The 19,829-nt window shown below is 41.0% G+C and overlaps 1 protein-coding gene across 2 annotated transcripts in view; it reads right to left on the bottom strand.

The window, feature by feature from the left end:
- Positions 1 to 19,829, bottom strand: part of FREM1 (FRAS1 related extracellular matrix 1) — a 293,398-nt gene that overhangs the window by 148,342 nt on the left and 125,227 nt on the right. The window contains exon 1 of one of the 2 annotated variants that reach the window (XM_055294213.2): positions 19,221 to 19,735. The exons of the other annotated variant lie outside the window; for it this stretch is intronic. The gene's annotated coding sequence lies outside the window, so the exon portion shown is untranslated. Of the gene's footprint in view, positions 1 to 19,220; positions 19,736 to 19,829 lie in introns of those variants that run through there. 2 annotated transcript variants of the gene reach the window in all.

Here is a 19,829-nt window from a genome sequence, read left to right as displayed (position 1 = left end):
AGTGAAAAACACTCACTCACATTCACCATGGTGTGCCCCACTCTTCATCAGGGACCTACCGTGGGCATGTACCAAAACTCACACCTAGGACCTTCCCCACCAGTGTCAGGCCAACTGAAATGAATTTTCCTCTCTTGAGCGAATTCTTCATTTCTTAATTTACAACAGAAAACACCAAACTGTGTAAAAGTGAGATTCTGTTTAAATTCGTATTAAATCATGTCCAGGAATTCATCTTTGAGACCAATTCAATTTTCAGAATGTATCTTGGCTCTTTGAGCATGACATATCATTTGTTCATTCATTGTACAAACAATTGCTGAGTACTCACTTAGGGACAAGTGCTATGTTAAGTGCTGGGATTGTGAAGACAAAAATGACAAAAAAAAATTCTTGCCCTTAGAGAGTTTATAGTATAATTCAGAAAGACAAACATAAACTAATGATTCAAAACAGGCAGTAATGCCAAGCACAAGGGAACATGTCTGTAGTCCTAGCAACTGGGGAGGCTGAGGCAGGAGGATTGCCAGAGCCTGGGAGTTCAAGGCCAGTCTGGGCAACACAGCAAGACCCTGCCTCAGAAAGGGTGGTAAGTGCAGTAATGGTGAGATATATTTTATGGTATAGGACTAAATAGGAAGGCAGCATTTGCTTCAAACTGGGCCTAGGGTATGCTTCCCAGAAGGGGAAAGAGTTAAATTTGAAAGAAAAATTAGTATTGAGAAAGGTACATAGGAAAAGTAAGGGCATGTCTGAAGACAGAGAAAAAGAATGTGGCATAGTCAAAGAATCAACAAGTAGATGTTACGTCAGAAGCAAGGAGTTTTTGTGAGAAAAAGTAGAGGGGCACTGTGCAAGAAAAAGTTCAATAAGAGGTAACTCTATCTTTAAGAGATTGAGATCTTGTGGGAGGGTGATTTATAACCAGACATTTTACAATACAAAATGGTATTTGCTGCCTGCTCTGTCTATGGAGTAGCCATTCTTTTATTCCTTTACTTTCTTAATAAACTTGCTTTCACTTTATTCTATGGACGCGCCCTGAATTCTTTCTTGTGCAAGACCTAAGAACTCTCTCTAGGGGTCTGGATTGGGACCTCTTTCCTGTAACATCTTTTTGGCCACTACAGAAGGGACAATACTGAAAAAAATCCCCGACCCAAAGGCTAACTCTGGGTAAGTGGTGGGATCCAGTAACATTATTCTGCAAAACCCCAAAAGGACGATACTGAAGAGGCTTCCAACCCAAAGGAAAATCATTTGCACACACAAATTGGCTGACTTTGGGTAGGTGGGGTGCATTTACCTGAGTAAATGATGGGATTGGGTTAGAAGCCCAACTAAGGAGAGTTAAGAGTCTCTCCTAAGATAGAGTGGGTTAAAGGCCCCTCTTAATAAAAGGCAAGGACACTTGACCGAACTTGGGTTTGAGACCCAACTTATGAAGGTTAGAGTCTTTCCTAAGATTTAGGGGGTTAGAGGCCCCTCCCAGTAAAGTCCCTCTCAGCTAAGAATGGGGTTGGCACTATAGCATGTTAACCACTATTTTCTTTGGGTTAATCTGCCTTGCACTCTTTGCTGATGGCTATGGGTGACAGAATTAGGCATGAACAGGATCATGGGACATGGGGACAAGTTTCCCCCTAAAGGGGAAACTTGAGAGCTGATGGAACTGCCATGAAAGATCCCTCCTCTACTGACAAGCTGCCACCTGAACTTTTCAGTGTTGCTGCATGGGTGGGTCTTTCTCTGGCCTCCCTGGGCTCTTCACCTTCTCCACTCTGCCCCAGGCAATGCTTTTCTCTCTCTCCTTTCCTTTTCCCATCTGTACCATTACTCAGGGTGACCATCTTGCCCAGAGACCACAAGTTGAAATTCCTGGTCAGAGGTTGGATTAAAAATGGCAGGGTCCAGCCGGGGGCACGTTTGAGCCTTGTCAGTTTGATACTAGGTGATAAGCAGAGGGGCTAATGCCTGTGTTTTGTCACATGTATTTTACTCTGGCCTTCCTTCCTGTTGCGGCTTGGCCCCCAGGGCTGTGGTGCAGCCAGCCAGGTCACTAGGGCCACTCAGAGAAAGGAAACCCAGAAGCCTGGCATGCCAGCAAAAGGGTGAGAATTTTGACTTCTCTCTTTCTCTCTCTCTCTCTCTGTGTGGTTGAATGAATGGTAAAAATTACTGTTTATCTCCTCTGTAAAGTTTTGATCAATGGGAAAAAGAATTCATGAGGCTAGTCTTAAACTGTAGTGAATCTGTTGTACTTTGTGCTATGAACTTGTCTTTCCATATCTTTCTGTCAGAAAGAGGGATACCTTAGGATAGAAAGCGGGCCTAAGACCCCATAAGCCTGCTGTCTAAGACAGCCCAGCAAAACTGGTCAGTTATGTCCTTGGGAGCTTGATCTTGTAACCATGTGGCCCTGCTTTCTCTTTTCACATTGGTGGCCTGGGTTCAGGGTTCAATTCCTGGATCAGGCAATGAGTCCTTTGTCTTCTGTGTAGTTATAAGTGTTGTGTTGTAATATAAAAGAGCTTTTGTTAGTTGGCTTAAAAATAAAAAGAGCTTAAATCAAATGTTTTGTTAGAAAAGTAAAAAGTGTAATGCCTTTTAGTTTGTGTGACTTAATCTTTGCAAAATAAAAACAGTTTGACATGTAAGGTATGTAAAGAAAGTAAAATGTGTTTTTGGTAAAAGACTATAAGAAGTCATGGAAATGTGGATTTTTTTTGCCTAGATTAAAAGGTTAAAGGGTTGTTTTAAGTTAGATAGGATAAAGCTGAAGGTTTAAGCAAGTTGTGGAAGGTTTGTAAAAAATTAATTATAAAAGAGATTCTGTGTGTGAACATATTGGCTAAAGCTAAAGGGGTGTTATTCAGTTTTTCTATAAATTGAACATTGAAATAAAAGCACAACAGGTTTTTCTTAGAGCACTGATCTGCTCTTTCACAAATATTTTAAAGGGTTATAAAAATTTATGAGAATCTTACCTTATGGTTCAAACTGATTAAGATTAAATACCTTTGTCTATAAGGTTTTATTAAGAATTGGATTTAACATTAATAGTACACTAGTACAACAGTGACATTTGGCTTATTTGGTATAAAAATAATGCATAAAGCATTGTCAAATATAAAACAATGTCGGCTTTCTTTGGGCTGCATTTATATAAATATGTTACGGGTATGTGCTCCAAAATAATGGAAAAATTCCGATAATTCTAATATGACTCAGCATATGTTATTAATAGCTGTAATTGTTATGTAAAATTGTTGTATGCCACAGAAGTAAACAAAATTTCCTTGCCAATTGTGGCTTTAATAGTGGCTGCCCTAAGGCGTTTTATCATCCACTGACAATTGTTGTCTTGTTTTAATCCTCTTCAAAAGGTAGCTTATCATCAGCTATAGGACTTTGACAGGTGTTCTTAAATGCAGGTCTCTAATAACTTTGGCAATTGTCACATTAGTATAGAGGAAAGCAACTTTCAGGACTCTCATGGAAAGCTGAAATGTTCACAAATATCAAGCAGGACAGGAGTTAACTGCACGGACTGAACTAATAGAAGACTAAAGTGATTTTTTTACTTTTTGCTTAAAACAGCGCTAATCCTTTGTTTTGTTTTTTTAGAGTCAAGAAAACTTTCCTTTTGAGCTATTCACAGCTTTTAACAATTGAGTAAAGTATACTCCTATGAACAAAATCTGGAGCATGTTTGTTTCTCTCTACCTGATTTTGCCAGAATTTGGAAACTAGTTGTGAGTATTCTTAACTTATGGCAATATAGTTATTTGCATAAGTGCAATAAAAATCTGTTTTCTTTTGTAACAGGTCACAGTTGGAGAAATTGGTTATTTTACCAAGGCTTTGACTGGAATGGTATGCTTTCCTTTAAGGAATTAAACTTGACTGGTAAAGCCAATAAAAGCCCTTTGGGAAAAATGGCCTCATAACTTGGCTACACAGTTACTGTACAGGGTTCCTGACCTGGTGGTAAATAAAGAATGTCACTTTCTGACAGGCCCAGGAGCTCCAAGTTATCTTGGGACCTCAGGAGGAGAGGAATTTACCCAACTCACAGGTATTTGAGGGTACAAACCCATGGCCGGTCTCAGCTTTAAAAAAGTCTTATTTGAGATTCCTTATGGAACAGAGTTCCATCAAAGTCAATTTAAAAAGCCTATGTGAAAAATAATTATTCTTGCTGCACTTCATACAAATAATCAGGCCAAGTATAATAAAGCAAATCAGTCTTACCATGATTTGTCTTTAGTGAAAATGGGAAACTGGAGAGAGAAATTATGTTTCAAAAACTATGGTACACCTGATTAGATTCTAGTCTCATCAGTTGTTTTTTGAGTATTTTTCTGCAATTTAGACTGACTGCTTATTCCTGCGAACCAACCAGTGATCTCTGGCTGCTGCTTAGAAGAAACAAGAGGGAGGCCGGGCACGGTGGCTCACGCTTGTAATCCCGGCACTTTGGGAGGCCAAGGCAGGCGGATCATGAGGTCAGGAGATCGAGACCATGGTGAAACCCCGTCTCCACTAAAAATACAAAAAAAAAAATTAGCCGGGCGTGGTGGCGGGTGCCTGTAGTCCCAGCTACTCGGAGAGGCTGAGGCAGGAGAATGGCATGAACCCAGGAGGCGGAGCTTGCAGTGAGCCGAGATTGCGCCACTGTGCTCCAGCCTGGGCGACAGAGCGAGACTGTGTCTCAAAAAAAAAAAAAAAAAAAGAAGAAACAAGAGGGATGGGTAATGTAAAAACCTGGATCAATATTCTAATTCTGGGCACATAATGGAATCAGCTAACAACCCCATATCTGCTTGGTTCCAACAGTTGCCCAGCTCATGAAAAATCTTCTAATTTAGCTTACTTGGGATAATTTTACTTATTTTGCCTTACTGTTGTGGAATATATTGCTGTTGTACTCTTTGTGTAGAAATGCAGAATAAGCCTACTCAACATTTTCTTAAACATTTATTAATATTCTAGATATCACCTTTTGTTGGAACTCCAGAGTTATGAGTGGCCTTTGACATACTGACACTTTCTGACTGAGCTCCTGTCTACCCAAATACAAGAGATCCTCATAGTTAGGCAGGAATATCATCACCCCTATTCAGCCTGAAGAAGTTACAGAATACAGATCTTCGTCCCTCTACAACTCTTAAGATTAAGGGTTCTCTTATAAAAGGGAGCGGGGAAATGTCAGAGGCATTTGAACCAGAGCAACTCCATCTTGAGTAGGAACTGGGTAAAATGAGTCTGAAACCTACTGGGCTGCATTCCCAGATGGTTAGGCATTCTTACTCATAGTATGAGAGAGGAGGTCAGCACAAGATATGGGTCATAAAGACCTTGCTGATGAAACAGTTTGCAGTAAAGAAGCTGGCCAAAACTCACCAAAACCAAGATGGCGATAAAAGTGACTTCTGATCATCCTCACTGCTACCCTCCCACTCCTACCAGCATCATGACTGTTTACAAATGTCATGGCAACGTCAGGAAGTTACCCTATATGGTCTAAAAACGGGAAGAATAGGCTGGGCCCCACGGCTCATGCCTGTAATCCCAATACTTTGGGAGGTGGAGCTGGGCAGATCATGAGGTCAGGAGTTCGAGACCAGCCTGACCACCATGGTGAAACCCCATCTCTACTAAAAATACAAAAATTAGCTGGGAGTGGTGGCATGCACCTGTAATCCCAGCTACTCGGGAGGCTGAGGCAGGAGAACTGCTTGAACTGGGGAGGCAGAGGTTGCAGTTAGCTGAGATCGCGCCACTGCACTCCAGCCTGGGCGACAGAGCGAGACTCCATCTCAAAAAAAAAAAAAAAAAAAGAGACATGAATAATCCACCCTTTGTTTAGCATATAACTAAGAAATAACCATAAAAATGGGCAACCAGCAGCTCTCAGTGCTGCTCTGTCTATGGAGTAGCCATTCTTTTATTCCTTTACTTTCTTAATAAACTTGCTTTGGCTTAAAACAACAACAAAAACCAAAATGGTATTTGCTGTGATAGCACAAGAGCAAAACGCTCTAATGATTTTACCAAACTCACCAGTATACACTTCAAGAAACTTCCACTATTCAGGGTGAAACACTTCATTGTGAAAAGGGTTGCTCAGACATTCAGAAAACTATTCAGCATTGCTCCTCAATCTGTGATATAACCTTGATCATCTCATTTGCATTCCTTGCTCATGATAAAATTCAAACTCACAGATGTCTGTAGCAGAAAAGAGATCAATGACCATGAATATTTTTTAAAGAGGTCTGATGTAAAGATCTGCTTTTGATGACCTAAGAAATTTTATGGTAAATGACAAAAAGTGCAATGTTATTGAAGCCTAAGTTACAGTATACGAAAAATCATACGATTCTAGAGTTAGAAGGAGCTTATCCAAATTTTACATATAATAACAATAATAAGCATGTATTATGCACTTACTTTGTACCTGGCACTGTTGTAACTCATTTAACCTTCACTACAATGTATGAACTCAATTCTATCATTATTCCTATATTGCAGCTAAGGAAATAGATAAATAATTTGTCTAAGGCAAATTTTCATAACTAGAGTACCTGGTATTCCAATCCCAGCAGACAGCGTGGAGAGCCCAGGTGCCTGAAACCATGTTCCTTGCTCTACCATAGGGTGATCAAGATAAGGAAACGGGGGCCCAAGAGGCTAAGTGATTTGTCAAAGGTTAGACAATTGGTTGTTGCTTTACCCATTAATGCAAGCAAAGTGAGGAATGTAAAGCATAGCATCATATACTGAGATGTAGTAAAGAAAAAAAAAGCAAAACACTTAAAACCAACAAAGAGGCTTAATCGAACTCTAATGAGAATTTTTTTTTTTTTAAGAGACGGAGTCTTGCTCTTTTTACCCAGGCTGCAGTACAGTTCCTTGATCAAGGCTCACTGCCACCTCAAACTCCTAGACACAAGCAATCCTCCCACCTCAGCCTCCTGAGTAGCTAGGACTACAGGCACTCGCCACCATGCCTGACTAATTTAAAAATTTTTTTTTGTAGAAACGGGGTCTCAGTATGTTGCCCAGGCTGGTCTCGAACTCCTGTCCTTAAGTGATCCCCTGCTTTAGCCTCCCAAAGTGCTGGGATTATAGGCATGAGCCATCAAGCCTGGCCAAGGAGTCTAATAAGAGTCTTAATGCTCTTTCCTGTTGAGGATCTTAGCACAATTTTGGGGTCTTCAGCTATGACTTACACTTCATTTTTTATAATTTTTCTTTCTTACAAATAACTTTGTAAATAATTTTATGATTCAGTAGCACCAAAAAAGGAGGATGAGAGAGTTTAATTCTTTGATGCAGGTTTGGAGAGGAAGTGAAAGAAAATCAGAGGCCAGCCTATTAATCAGCTGTACCAGACCTGTGTACCTATCTTTGTTCCGTAATTTCTTTGAGCAAGGTTCCTATTCTTCCTTGGGCTCTGTTTTCTCATCTACAAAATGAAGACAATAATTGACACCTTTCAAGGCTGTTACACTAGTTAAATGTGATCCTGTCAATGTAAATCAAAGTTGCCAGCACACACATAAAGCAAGGCTCAGCCAAAGTTAGTTCCCTTCCTGCCCCTTTCTATTCCAGACCTATTGAAGAAAAATTTTTCTAAAATTTATTTTAAAAGCTACCACTGTGATGGTGGATATATGTCATTAAACCCATAGAATGCAGAACCCATAGAATGCAGCCGGGTGTGGTGGCTCACACCTGTAATTCCAGCATTTTGGGAGGCTGAGGTGGGCAGATCATTTGAGGTCAAGAGTTCCAGACCAGCCTGGCCAACATGGTGAAACCTTGTCACTACTAAAAATACAAAAATTAGCCAGGCATGGTGGCGGGCACCCGTAATCCCAACTACTCGGGAGGCTGAGGCAGGAGAATCGCATGAACCCGAGAGGCAGAGGTTGCAGTGGGCCAAGATCACGCCACTACATTCCAGCCTGGTGACAGAGTGAGACTCTGTCTCAAAACAAAACAAAAACAAAACATAGAACGTACAACACAAAAAGTGAACCCTATTGTAAAATATAGGCTTTAGATAATAATAGTGGCTCATCCATTGTAACAAATGCACCACACTAATGCAAGACATTAATAATAGTGGAAAGTAGGAGTTGGGAAGTGAGAAGGTATATAGGAACTCTGAACTTTCTGCTCAATTTTTCTATAAACCTAAAACATCTCAAAAATTAAAGTCTACTAATTTATAAAATGTGAGTTGAGCCATCTTTTGACATGCCTCATGGTTCAGGCTGAACTGACTCTCCCATGACACCCAAACACAGCTAGAGAATTTTCTCTAGAGTAGTGGAGGGCCATCAGTAACAAAAAAGGAACAAGGCAAATCACAGAGAGTTTTGTTCATCACACTTCCGGGCTTTCGGGGACTGTCTCTTCTGGGGATCTCCTGACCCCCAGCTACTCAAGGGCCACCCTGGTGGCTCACAGGCCATGTCCCCACAGTGAGATACCACGTGTGGCTGCACACCCATGCCAGTGTGCCAGTGTCCATTCTGCTGCACATGCTGGAGTCTCTGATGCAGTGTTGCTCATTAAGCTTAATGGCATTAAGAAGAGCGGAACTTGATCTGCTCACTTTGGCAGAATTTGGGGGTGGCCTGTGGAGAATGCAGGTGGGAGGGTGTTCTCACGCAGTGCGATTAAAAGTGCTTCAAGTACTGGTTCAAAAACAAAATCTCCATAAACATCACAGGCTGCAAATAAAGTATCTGAATGTCTGATTACATGTCTCATTTGTTGAAAAAATATGTGCAGGAGGATACAGCAAAGTAGAAAATTACATCGTATAAGAATTGCAAACACCAGTAAGTCAGAGTAACATTTTAAAAGTGAAACCAGTATGGAACACACAAGCAGTCTTGGCTAAAACACCTTCTTAGAGCCTCCAAGACACAAATAGGCTATATTCAAAATATTGGTTTGCAAGAAATTTGTCTAGAGGTAGAAACGTATTTACTGCAGGCGCAATATCCAGAGAGGCTGACAAATACAGTTCAAACTGTGATGTCCCTGAGCATGGCAAAAACTCACCATGGTGGAAGATATTTCTGTGGAAAAACATACTAACTTATCTGTCCTTTACGGTGTTGGCCAATGATGATGAGACTCCTTTACTTGGTTTTGCTCAGTTCAGCACACCAAATTCCAGGGCACCATTTATGCTGTTTACACAGACCATAACGTGAACGGTGTTCCTGGAGTTGTGCAATGTGGGGGCTGATTCCCATGGCCTGGGGAAAAGCACTGGCTGCAAATAAATTTCACGCTCATGGCTTCAGACCTACTCCTCTGTCCTAGAAGGAAGCAAACCATTCTTATGAGGGATTACTGGGTCTGCGCTATTAATGAGAGTGGGAAACACACCAAATGAAAGAGTTGCCTTTACTGCCACTCCTACACTAGCGGGCCCCCTCTTTAGCTTCATATTACCATCACCCAGTCACCACTCCCAGAGTTTCTGATTTAATTTGTCTGAGTGGGGCCCAGGCATCTGAATTTAAAAGTACTCCAGGTGATTCTAATGAGCAACCAGGATGGAGAACCACTGCTGCAAATATTAACTGCATTAATAACTGCATTTTATTCTCCTCTAAGTATGACAAGAGGTAAAAGGAGCTTTGGTGTCCAAAGACTGAAGTTAGGATCTTTGGCATGTCTAAAACAACCCTCAGACTCAGTAAGTCTCTTAGTCAGGGTGGACCACAGCAGTAGGACTAGGGCTGGGGACGCCACCTCCAAGAACAGCACTAGGAAGAGCCCAAAAGCAAGACCCAGTGTGGAGGTGGTTGTTTGGGGGAGGGCTGGGAAGAGGAGAGGAAGATAGGATGGTCCTAGATAGAGAGAGTCTGACACAAGGTAAAGAAAGACAGGACACTCCAAGGGAGGCATCATGAGCGAACGTTTCATTGGCAGTCTTGTTGGGATGGCCATCCCTGGAAAGCCAGTCCCATGTGTGAGACATAAGTACACAATTCAGTGGCATAGAGACATTTCCTGATCTGTGGCTTTGTAAGTTGCTTTGGTGCCAGTCCCCTTATAGTGCATGGAAATCACAGGCTATGGGATTCTTTGGTAGGAGGACTCTGGGGTCCTTGCATATCCCTTGCCCAACTCTAGTTTTTTCCTACGTTGAGAAAAATCTTTGCTAAATTAGCAAAATTGTCAGAAAGGAAGCAAAGCCTAAAATGAAAGAAATTAACATAAAGTTTAACTACTAAAATTTTGTGCTACCACTAATTTCTGTTGCATTTTAACTTTGTTCCTTGCTGTGACTCTTTAAAGACAAAGACAAGTCTATATATTATAACAATAAATTTTATTATTCATAAGGCTAATGTTTTTCATGCTTCTTTATAGTATGATGTTTTAAGACAAGGTAGAAGTGGATATTTAGGTTTAGGCAGTATGTAACAGATCTCTCTAAAACCATAAAATGCAAAATCATTATTGAGCACATTAGAAGGAGATTCGAGGCTATCTGCTTAATCATCTGCCATAAAGAAGAAAAATTTAAACCTCCTGATCTGTAAATTAAAAGTCTCTCACATCATTCTGTAAGTGTAATTCCCCTCTGTGTTCCTAATGTGTCAATTACTTCTGTTAATTTTTCAATGAAACAATGGCCCTTATCCCATACTCCTTATAACACTCTTTGACATGTTCATGGACCTCAATCTTGTTCATTTCAGCCCATATTACTGCCTCCAGCTTTCTCCACGAGGTAAACAGTCTGGCTTTTTCTACTCAATAACAAAAAACAAAAATCAACTTTTTGAGGGGAAAAAGGAATTTATTCCTTTTTAAAAAATAAAATGGATTTTTTTATATAAAGAGATAGTATGATAGTAATGCATAACACAGATCACCTTTAGTTCACATGGCTTATTGTAGGAAGACCTCATTTAATCATCTGAACTAAAGATAAACACTTTAACTAAACGACTCACTTTTTGAACATTTTAGTGTCTGCACAAAGAAGCTCAATCTACAATATAATTAAATTTGTTTAAAATTTCTCAGCCTTCAATTCATCATCTTACAGTGGGGATTCATAATATTGACTTCATGGGGTTGTGAAGATAGTTTTTATGTACTTTTTTTTTAAGAGATGGGGTCTCACTCTGTAGCCCAGGCTGGAATGTAGTGGCTTGATCATGGATCACTGCAGCCTTGACCACTGGGTCTCAAGTGATCCTCCCACCTCAGTCTCCTGAGTAGCTGGGACTACAGGCACCTGTTGCCATGCCTGGCATTTTTTTTTTTTTTTTTTTAGAGATCAGATCTCACTATGTTTCTCAGGCTGGTCTCAAACTCCTGGGCTCAAACTATCTGCCTGCCTTGGGCCTCCTGAAGTGCTGGGATTACAGGCATAAGCCACCACACTTGGCTGTTGTTAATTAATATGGAATTTCAACTTCCTTCATTCCTGGACAGGTCTTAGCTCTTAAAGTCTTAATGTCAGATCTCTCTGGCCACAGAGCTAACAATTCAGACTTGATGCCTCTGAGCATTGCTGTGAATATTTAAGCCTGTTGTGAAACACTATATGATCTCTGACCATATCTCCATTAGCTCACATGGTTGATATCATTTGCCATTCTTAACACAGAAAAAACTAAAGTGGGGGAAGGGATACGCAAGGACCCCAGAGTTTTCCTATCAGTGAATCCCATAGCCTGTGATTTCCGTGCGCTATCAAGGGACTGGCACAAAAGCAACTTACAAAGCCACAGATCAGGAAATGTCTCTACTGGGGGTAAATGAAGACCAATAGTTTCCAGTAAAGCAATTCAGCAACAATCCATGAGTGATGGTGAGGCCACATAGTATCTTGAATGCTAAATGGTATGCCCGGTGCACTGCCACCTCCTAGCTTAAACAGTCAAATCAGCACCACAGAGGCTCTACGGACAAATGAGAAAGACAAAATTGGTGCCATCTGGGGTTTTTGAAAGATTCTGTAAAAGTGCAAAGCTAGTGCTTTAGTCCTGTCTGAGGAATTTTGTCACCCCATCCTGCTGCCAAACTCTAAGTCCAGAGTATATTACAAACTGATTTTTAAATGGGGGTTTATGTGGCTACATATTTTATTTTACTTCCTTTTGCTGTAGTAATGTCTTAAGAATTTGTAAGACCAGCTTACTGACACCAGGAGGAAGTCTTAACAGAGTTATACGGTAAACAGGATTATGAATAGGATATAAATTGCAGTGTTAAACTCTTTGGGTACTATTTAATGTAATCAAACGGCCATTTAACTCCTATTCTTCTCTCACTGATAAATCACCCTCGAGTGACCTTTTAATCACCAATCAGTACCTCCAGCAGCAGCTTTTTTTTATTGGTCTAAAATGTCTAAGGGCTTGAGACATAGACTATTTTTCAAAATTTAAGTAAAGTCATTTTTATAAAATGCTGTGTGGTCTCATTTAGATCTAATGTGTGAAAGTAGGTAGCAGAGGCCACAGTCACTGATGAGACCAAAGTTACTGAGTCATGACATGTGGTCAGCAGGAATCTGATATTCTTAAGATGAAGAAAATATTAAAAGGAAAGCAAAGTATGAAGAAAGACTGATGAGGAAAGCAAAAGGCAATTGTGTCTGTAATTTGAAATGGATGGTTGATGGCTTGACTGCTGGGGAACAGTGGGTCGTTATATCACAATACATTAAGTGACAATGGATTCACGTTAAAAGGGGCTATTTTATATTGCCTGGAATGTCTTTGCTTCCATCCTTATTGACATCCTTCCCATTTATTAACCCCTCAAGAAATGCCTCATCCAGGATTCCCCAAGACCTCATCATTTCATCTGGAAAGATTTCCTTCCTCCGATTGCAGAACAATCATATTTTATTTAAACCCATCACAGGGCAGTTATCACATCCTACCTGGTAGTGTATTTGCCTTTGTGTTTTGAAGGCAGAAGGACAACACTGTCTGCTGCATGTAATATGAGTTCAACTTTTGTATAAATAAATGAAATCAGCAATTATTGTGCCTTAAGCATTCTCATAAAAAACAAGAACACCAACACACATTGATATCTTTGAGCTCTTTGTATTAAAACTTAGACATTTCTGGCTGGGCGCGGTGGCTCAAGCCTGTAATCCCAGCACTTTGGGAGGCCGAGGCAGGTGGATCACGAGGTCAGGAGATCGAGACCATCCTGGCTAACACGGTGAAACCCCGTCTCTACTAAAAACACAAAAAAATTAGCTGGGCGTGGTGGCCGGCGCCTGTAGTCCCAACTGCTTGGGAGGCTGAGGCAGGAGAATGGCGTGAACCCGGGAGGCGGAGCTTGCAGTGAGCCAAGATCACGCCTCTAGCCTGGGTGACAGAGCAAGACTCCATCTCAAAAAAAAAAAAAAAAAAAAAAAAAACTTAGACATTTCTGTGATTCTGGGTTATAGAGACTAGTGACTAGTTTCCTCAAAAAGAAACAAAAAAGAGACGTTAGGGACCTCATTTTCTCATTAGAAATATTTAGAGTTGTGCCTTATAGCTCGTTTTTGGTTCTCTCTGGTTAAACATTTTTCTAAATCTTTAAACAAAAATATAGAAGACAAGCTTTATCCAATTCACAGAAAGCACAAATCCAAGAGGGTTAACTATTATCACTGAGGACACAATCAAGATCCACAGCTTCGATAATCAGAGCCTGGAATGATGCACTGACCAGTAAGTTACCTTCCAATAAGCAAAATTGTGTAACTCTACATTTCCCAAAAATAAGTGCATATGTATGGAAAAAAGCAGATCTGCTTTGGCAGCACTTTATTTTTTAAAATAGTCTGTCTTCAGATGTTTGAAGGGGAGTGACTTGATGGTTCCAGGGTGCAGAACTAGGGAGAACGTGTGAAAGTCTCAACTTTCAGAAAGGACTTCCCCTCAGTGCTGTCCAATAATGGCAAGAGCTGAGGTATAGACACAGAACAGCGTTCTTTGTTTCAGAGAGGGAGTGCGGATTAGGTACTTTCTGGGATCACTTTTAACTGTGCCCGACTGTCCCCTGCACACCTCTCCAACCTCTTCTTGCATGACTCTCCTCCTTGCCATTGACGTGCTAGTCAAACTGGACTTCCTCCCATCCTTAAACTTACCATATTGCCAACCCCAGCTTCCAAGCCTTTGCAGGTTTTGTCCATACTGTTCCATCTGCCATGAACGCCCTTCCCCAATGCCATCAACAACCCCATTTACCTGGCTAAATTCTACCCATCCTTCAGGCCTCAATCTGCCTAACCAGTTTTATCTGTTCACATAGAATCCTGAAATACACTTTGCCACATGTTGCATATCTATAAGCATTTTGTCATTATTTGCAGCCATTAAAAAAAAAAAGTCTGCTGTTTCTTCTGGTCTATAAACTCCTTGAAGATAATAACCATGACTGTTCTGTTCACCCAAGTATTTCTAGTGCTGATCACTGAATCTTTCACAGAGAAGCTCAATAAATATCAGTTGAGTGACTGACTAAATGCAAATACCAGACCTATTTTTTAAAATGGTGAAAGAGAGAGAGAGAGTACATGCTCCTCCACATGTTTGAATGAATATGTCCTTCCTTTGGTGATGGTTCGCAGGCTCACTACAGTGCAAGCCCAGAGTTTCAAATTCTTAAATAAACATTACCCCTGAGGGGACCCTTGCTACAATGGAGCAAAATCTTGAGAAAAACAAAATTATGCATCTGCTTATGCATTTATCTAAAACACCTAAGGAGGATCAGTAAAAAATGAAGACAGAATGATTTTCACATTGCCCTTGATTTCTCCATACCAAACAGTTTCATAGTCTGTGAGCTCACTGATCTGTTTCAGGCTTTCGGTCTATAAGAATCAAGTGAGGGTCGGGGGCGATGGCTCACGCCTGTAACCCTAGCACTTTGGGAGGACGAGGCAGGCAGATCACCTGAGGTAAGGAGTTCAAGAGCAGCCTGGCCAACATGGCAAAACCCTGTCTCTACTAAAAATACAAAAATATTAGCCAGGCATGGGGGTGCGCGCCTGTAGTCCTAGCTACTTGGGAGGCTGAGGCAGGAGAATGGCTTCAACCAGGGAGGCAGGGGTTGCAGTGAGCCGAGATCACGCCACTGCACTGCAGCATGGGCAACAGAGAAAGACTCTGTCTCAAATTTTAAAAAAAGAAAAAAAAAAAAAAAAGAATAAAGTGAGAACCAGGCTGCTGATCAGAGTTAAAGGCCAGGGGAGTGGTGGGGTGAGATCTGTTCTGCCCAGACACTGGGATCTGGAAAGTAACTTTATTTCCTGTTTCTCTTTTCTTTTCATCTATAAATTAAGTCACTTCCCATGTTTGTTTTCTTTTCAGCCATTATACTTGTATTAGCCGTCTCCCAAAGAAGAAATATTTATTCAACACTTGTACATCATGCTCCATAAACAAACATCTAGTGAGGTAAATATCAATGACCTCATTTTACCCCTGAGGAAACTGGCTGAGTAACTGGGCCAACATTACAGAACCAAAGAACATTGTAGCCTAGGATTAGAACCCAGGTGAAATTTTTTCAAAGGCCATTATTTTTTCCTACTGCACCTCTCTGATTTAACATTCAGGCCCTTGCGTCAATACTGCCTTCTGGTTTTAAAACAATCACTAATGCTTATTGGGTAATACAGAACCATCCTACCATGTGATAATAAAGAGGGACATTTATGTAAAACAGAATTAAAGTATTGCTGTTGTGTTGTTGCTCTGTTGTCTTTCTAAGGTGTAGGATCACTTTTACAAAAAAAAAAATCTGTACTATGAAAGAGATTTGATAGGAAACGCCTAATAAATTTTAAATATTTGGATGAATTTTCAACTGCGGTATCTATCCTTTCTACAATCTTCCTAACTTTACTGTGGTTTGAGTTTGTAATTTACCAAATAAATTATTTTTGTGCTAACAAGAAATGTAGGCCTTAGAATGAAGGTACCATGGCAGTGGGTGTGGGCTAATGAGACAAAGTTGTGGCTCGCGTATTTTAAGAGAAGAGTGCACGGAGCATCTGTAAGTACTAAGCAGCTGATAATGTTTGATAGAAAGCAGGGAAGAATTCCAGGAAAGCAGAACATCCAATAAAGGACTTGAGGCTCAGTCATTCCCCGAGCGTTTATCTGTCCTCTGTTGCTAGGGAGCCAGATAAGAAAGTTTCAAGGATAAACTTGAGAGTGAAAAGTGACATGCAATCTTATCAGCCTTTGGATGATGCAGAAAAAGAGCATTTTGGGCATCATTTTTTAATACACATTTTCCCCAAATATAATCACCTCCATAAATAGACAGGTTTAAGAGAGAAACCAAAAACTATTTTTGGCTTCTGTAAAAACTTACCCATGAGAGGCAAAGAACATTTGTTTAAGAATATTCTAACTTAGCAAGATCCCTGTCCTCCAGTCAATAGTTTTCCACTCAAACATAGTATCTTCAGACAGCTAGAGGCTATGTTGTCAGAAAAGCACATAAATCACAGCTATAATTTCTTATCTTGATGGCCAAGTTTTAGAGCCCTTTGAAATGGTGCCCCAGTCACTGTAGTGAGAGAAGCTGCATTACAGACAAAATATAGTATAGCCAGTATTTCATTAGGGAGTGGGTTTTGTTTTGTTTTTTGTTTCGCTCAGCCCCTCGAAGATGTCTGTTTAAGCCTCTCACCTGGTAGCACAAAAGCTGTTGAATCACTTGAATTAAAGGGTCAGGTTGCAAGCTGTGCATGTGTGGAAGCTGTCAAGCCCTGTTCAGACCACCCAGCTCTCCAAAGGAGTAGCGACATCAGATTCAGACAAGATAAGAGGCTGCCCTCCTATGTAACCTGGCCCAGGGAAACAGCCTTTCCAGGGAGTTACAGGATCCCACTGTAAAGAATGGCTACATGCCCTGAAAAGATCACACTTGTCTAACTCAATATTCCTGCGGTCATGGTTCTTTGTGAGAGAAAAAAATATATCTGAAAATTTTTGAAGAAAAGCAATTAGCCAAATCTTTAGGCCTACTCTCAAAGTAAATGCTGAAAAGCTCTCATATCCCATATCTGTGTTTAGAAGACTGAGTCATATCCATCAATGTCAGAATATCAGAGCTAGGAAGATACCAAAACTCATTTAATTCAACTCATTTTACTGATGAGGAAGTGAAGCTTTGAGGGATTAGATGGCTCTTCCAAGGCTGGTTAGCAACAACTAAGATTTGAAACACCATGAGGACAAGGACCCTGCCCGCACATGTCATCGCCAGTGGGCATTTTGAAATCCTTAGAAACTAGCACTGAGCCTGGCATGTGGCAGGTGCACCTAAATGGCTGGAATGAGGAAAGAGAAGAAAGGAAGAGGCTCTGATGGCCATGTCCAGTTTTCTTTTTAATATAAACATTAAATGCCAGAAAATGCAAGGATGGGGATGGAAGCTGAGCTCTGACTTTCATATATTGTGAAATGAGAATTTTAACACCATAGAGGAATCACTTTCTGTTTCTTCTCATCCCTGTGGGATGGTCCAATCCAAAAATCATTTTGTAGGAATGAGGCTCCTGAACCATTCCATGAAATCCAGCTCAGTTTACCCCAACTCAGCCTAGCCCAACCCCTGCAGCCCAGCAGCCCCAGGAGGCTGGGAAAGAATTAAGAACAGTCCTGGGTTTAAAGTTTCCAAAACAAACATTGCTTAGCCATGCGGGGGCAGATCAGGCCATATAGCCCAACATGTGAAAGCAGGGAACGTGGTAGTCAGGTCCCTTTGCCCAACTCCTTTTTTCCCTCGTGGGAATGAAAAGGCAGAGATGAAAAGGGGAGCAAGAAAAAAAAAAAGATGAGATTGGTGGAAAACTGATTAAAAAGCCCTGGTTTGTCAGCCAAGCATGCAAAACCATGTCGCACATTAAGTTATGTTCAACAACAGCTCAAACTCAGGTTTCTTATTTAGATATAAGGTTTAATATTAACCAAGTACATGACAAGAATTTCATGTCAAGGACAATGTAGAGCAATGTTTAACCAAGTGTGACCCACCTGCTTCAGAATCACCTGGGAAGATTCCTGGCACCACTCCAGGTCTAAAATCCTTTGGGCCTGGGCACTGAGAACCTGCCTTTCCAAGCAAATGGGAGTTCTTACACACAGCCAGTTTTGAGAATGCCTGATGGAGAGAAACAGCAAAGTTTCCTAGAGCTGCACTGAAGGCACCTTTATCAAGTGTAAGCAGGGGGCTGAGGCACAGCTCTTCAAGCTTTACCTAGAGTCAGGAACAGCGGGTGTCAGTTTTCCAGAGCAGAAACCTGAAGAGCATTTGAATCACTAGCTCTATTCTGTGAAGCAGCACCACAGAGGTTAATCTCTCCAGTAAGATTCCCAGGCTATAAACACCAGTCGGCTCCCGGAAATGCTCTTTTTAAGCTTTGTAATGCACACCAAGCAACAAGACTGTGTGCAATAGTTCAAAAAAAAATCAGAAACTAAAATTAAATACCTTAAAAACAATAAACAATTTCCCTAAGCCAAAAATTGTTTCCGGAATTTCAAAATAAAACGAAAAGAAACTCTTTACAACAGCACCAAAGTCTCTGGACCAAATCTCAGTACTGAGCAGAGAGAGCCTAAAAATCAGTCCAAAACTTCAGAACAAGGCCATTTCTTTGCCTCCCTAGCACTATCTCTCTTCCCCACAATGAAACAGAAATCATGTTTTTGAAAGCGTGTCTCCAAATATAACTAAACTAAAGCAAAGGTATCCAGAAATTATCTCATCCAAATTTCTCTATGTTTGTACCATGAGGATATTATCTGTTTCGTTCATTTTCGTTTCTTTTCCCTTTGCCATTTCATTTAGCTGAGAAGAAACATTCTAATTTCAGAGGAAACAATTACACAGTTAAAAAATGGTTATTTCATTGGCAAGTGCCAGCACGAATGGACTGAGAAGAGAGTTAGAAATTTGTGTCACGTAATAAAAAGAATCTCATTTTTGGCATTTGGTTTGTTAACACTGCAAGTTGCCACCTTCTGAGTTAACAGGAGATTTAAACTTTTGCAAGCCTACTCTTGCAGATGCTTTGCATTGTTACTTGCCATTAATGATATCACAAGAACAATCTCTGGGGCATTCTGCTAACAGAACATTCACAGTCACGATGAAAAGAAACACATAAAACAGATACTTACAGGTAGTGGTTTTCCTTTCCAAGCCAAAAAAGTTAGAAACCCTTGGAACTGGCGGGCAGGATAAGAATCACTGACCCGGCAATCTGGTTTAAAGGGCTTTGAGAGGAAGGGGGAGGAAAAAGAACCCCGGGAAGGAAGAGAGCTGAAATTCCAGTCTTTCAGGTCAGCGGTGTTTGAGATTTCTTTTTACTAAAAATCCATTAACCCACCTCACAGAAAATACAGAATTGAAGTTCACATACACACTCCGCTCTCTTTGCTGGTCTTCTCCAAGGCAGCTGCTGCAGCTTTGCAAACTTCCTGAGCGCCAAGCCTCAGGACTCCCCCGAGAAGGGCATGATAAAGATGCCTTCAACTGTTTACAAGGAGCCCAACCTCCCTGGCGGACAGCCACGGCTCGCCCCGTGCCTTCTGCTGGTTGGGTCCACAGGGACAAAACTGAGCTTTTGTTAATGAGGTCGGTTGCCTCTTCCCAGTCTCTTCCCAGCTTCCTTTCTCACTACTAGTTTTGTACTAATTGCTCTGCCACTCACCGAGCCAGAGCAGCCTCTCCCGCCTGCAGCACACAGGCACACACACAGTCAGACACAGGCACACACACATTCACAA

Source organism: Symphalangus syndactylus, chromosome 9 (genome assembly GCF_028878055.3).
Source record: "Symphalangus syndactylus isolate Jambi chromosome 9, NHGRI_mSymSyn1-v2.1_pri, whole genome shotgun sequence".
Lineage (NCBI taxonomy): Eukaryota > Metazoa > Chordata > Mammalia > Primates > Hylobatidae > Symphalangus > Symphalangus syndactylus.
Note: the sequence above shows the minus strand (reverse complement) of the source record. Positions and strands in the feature narration are given on the sequence as shown.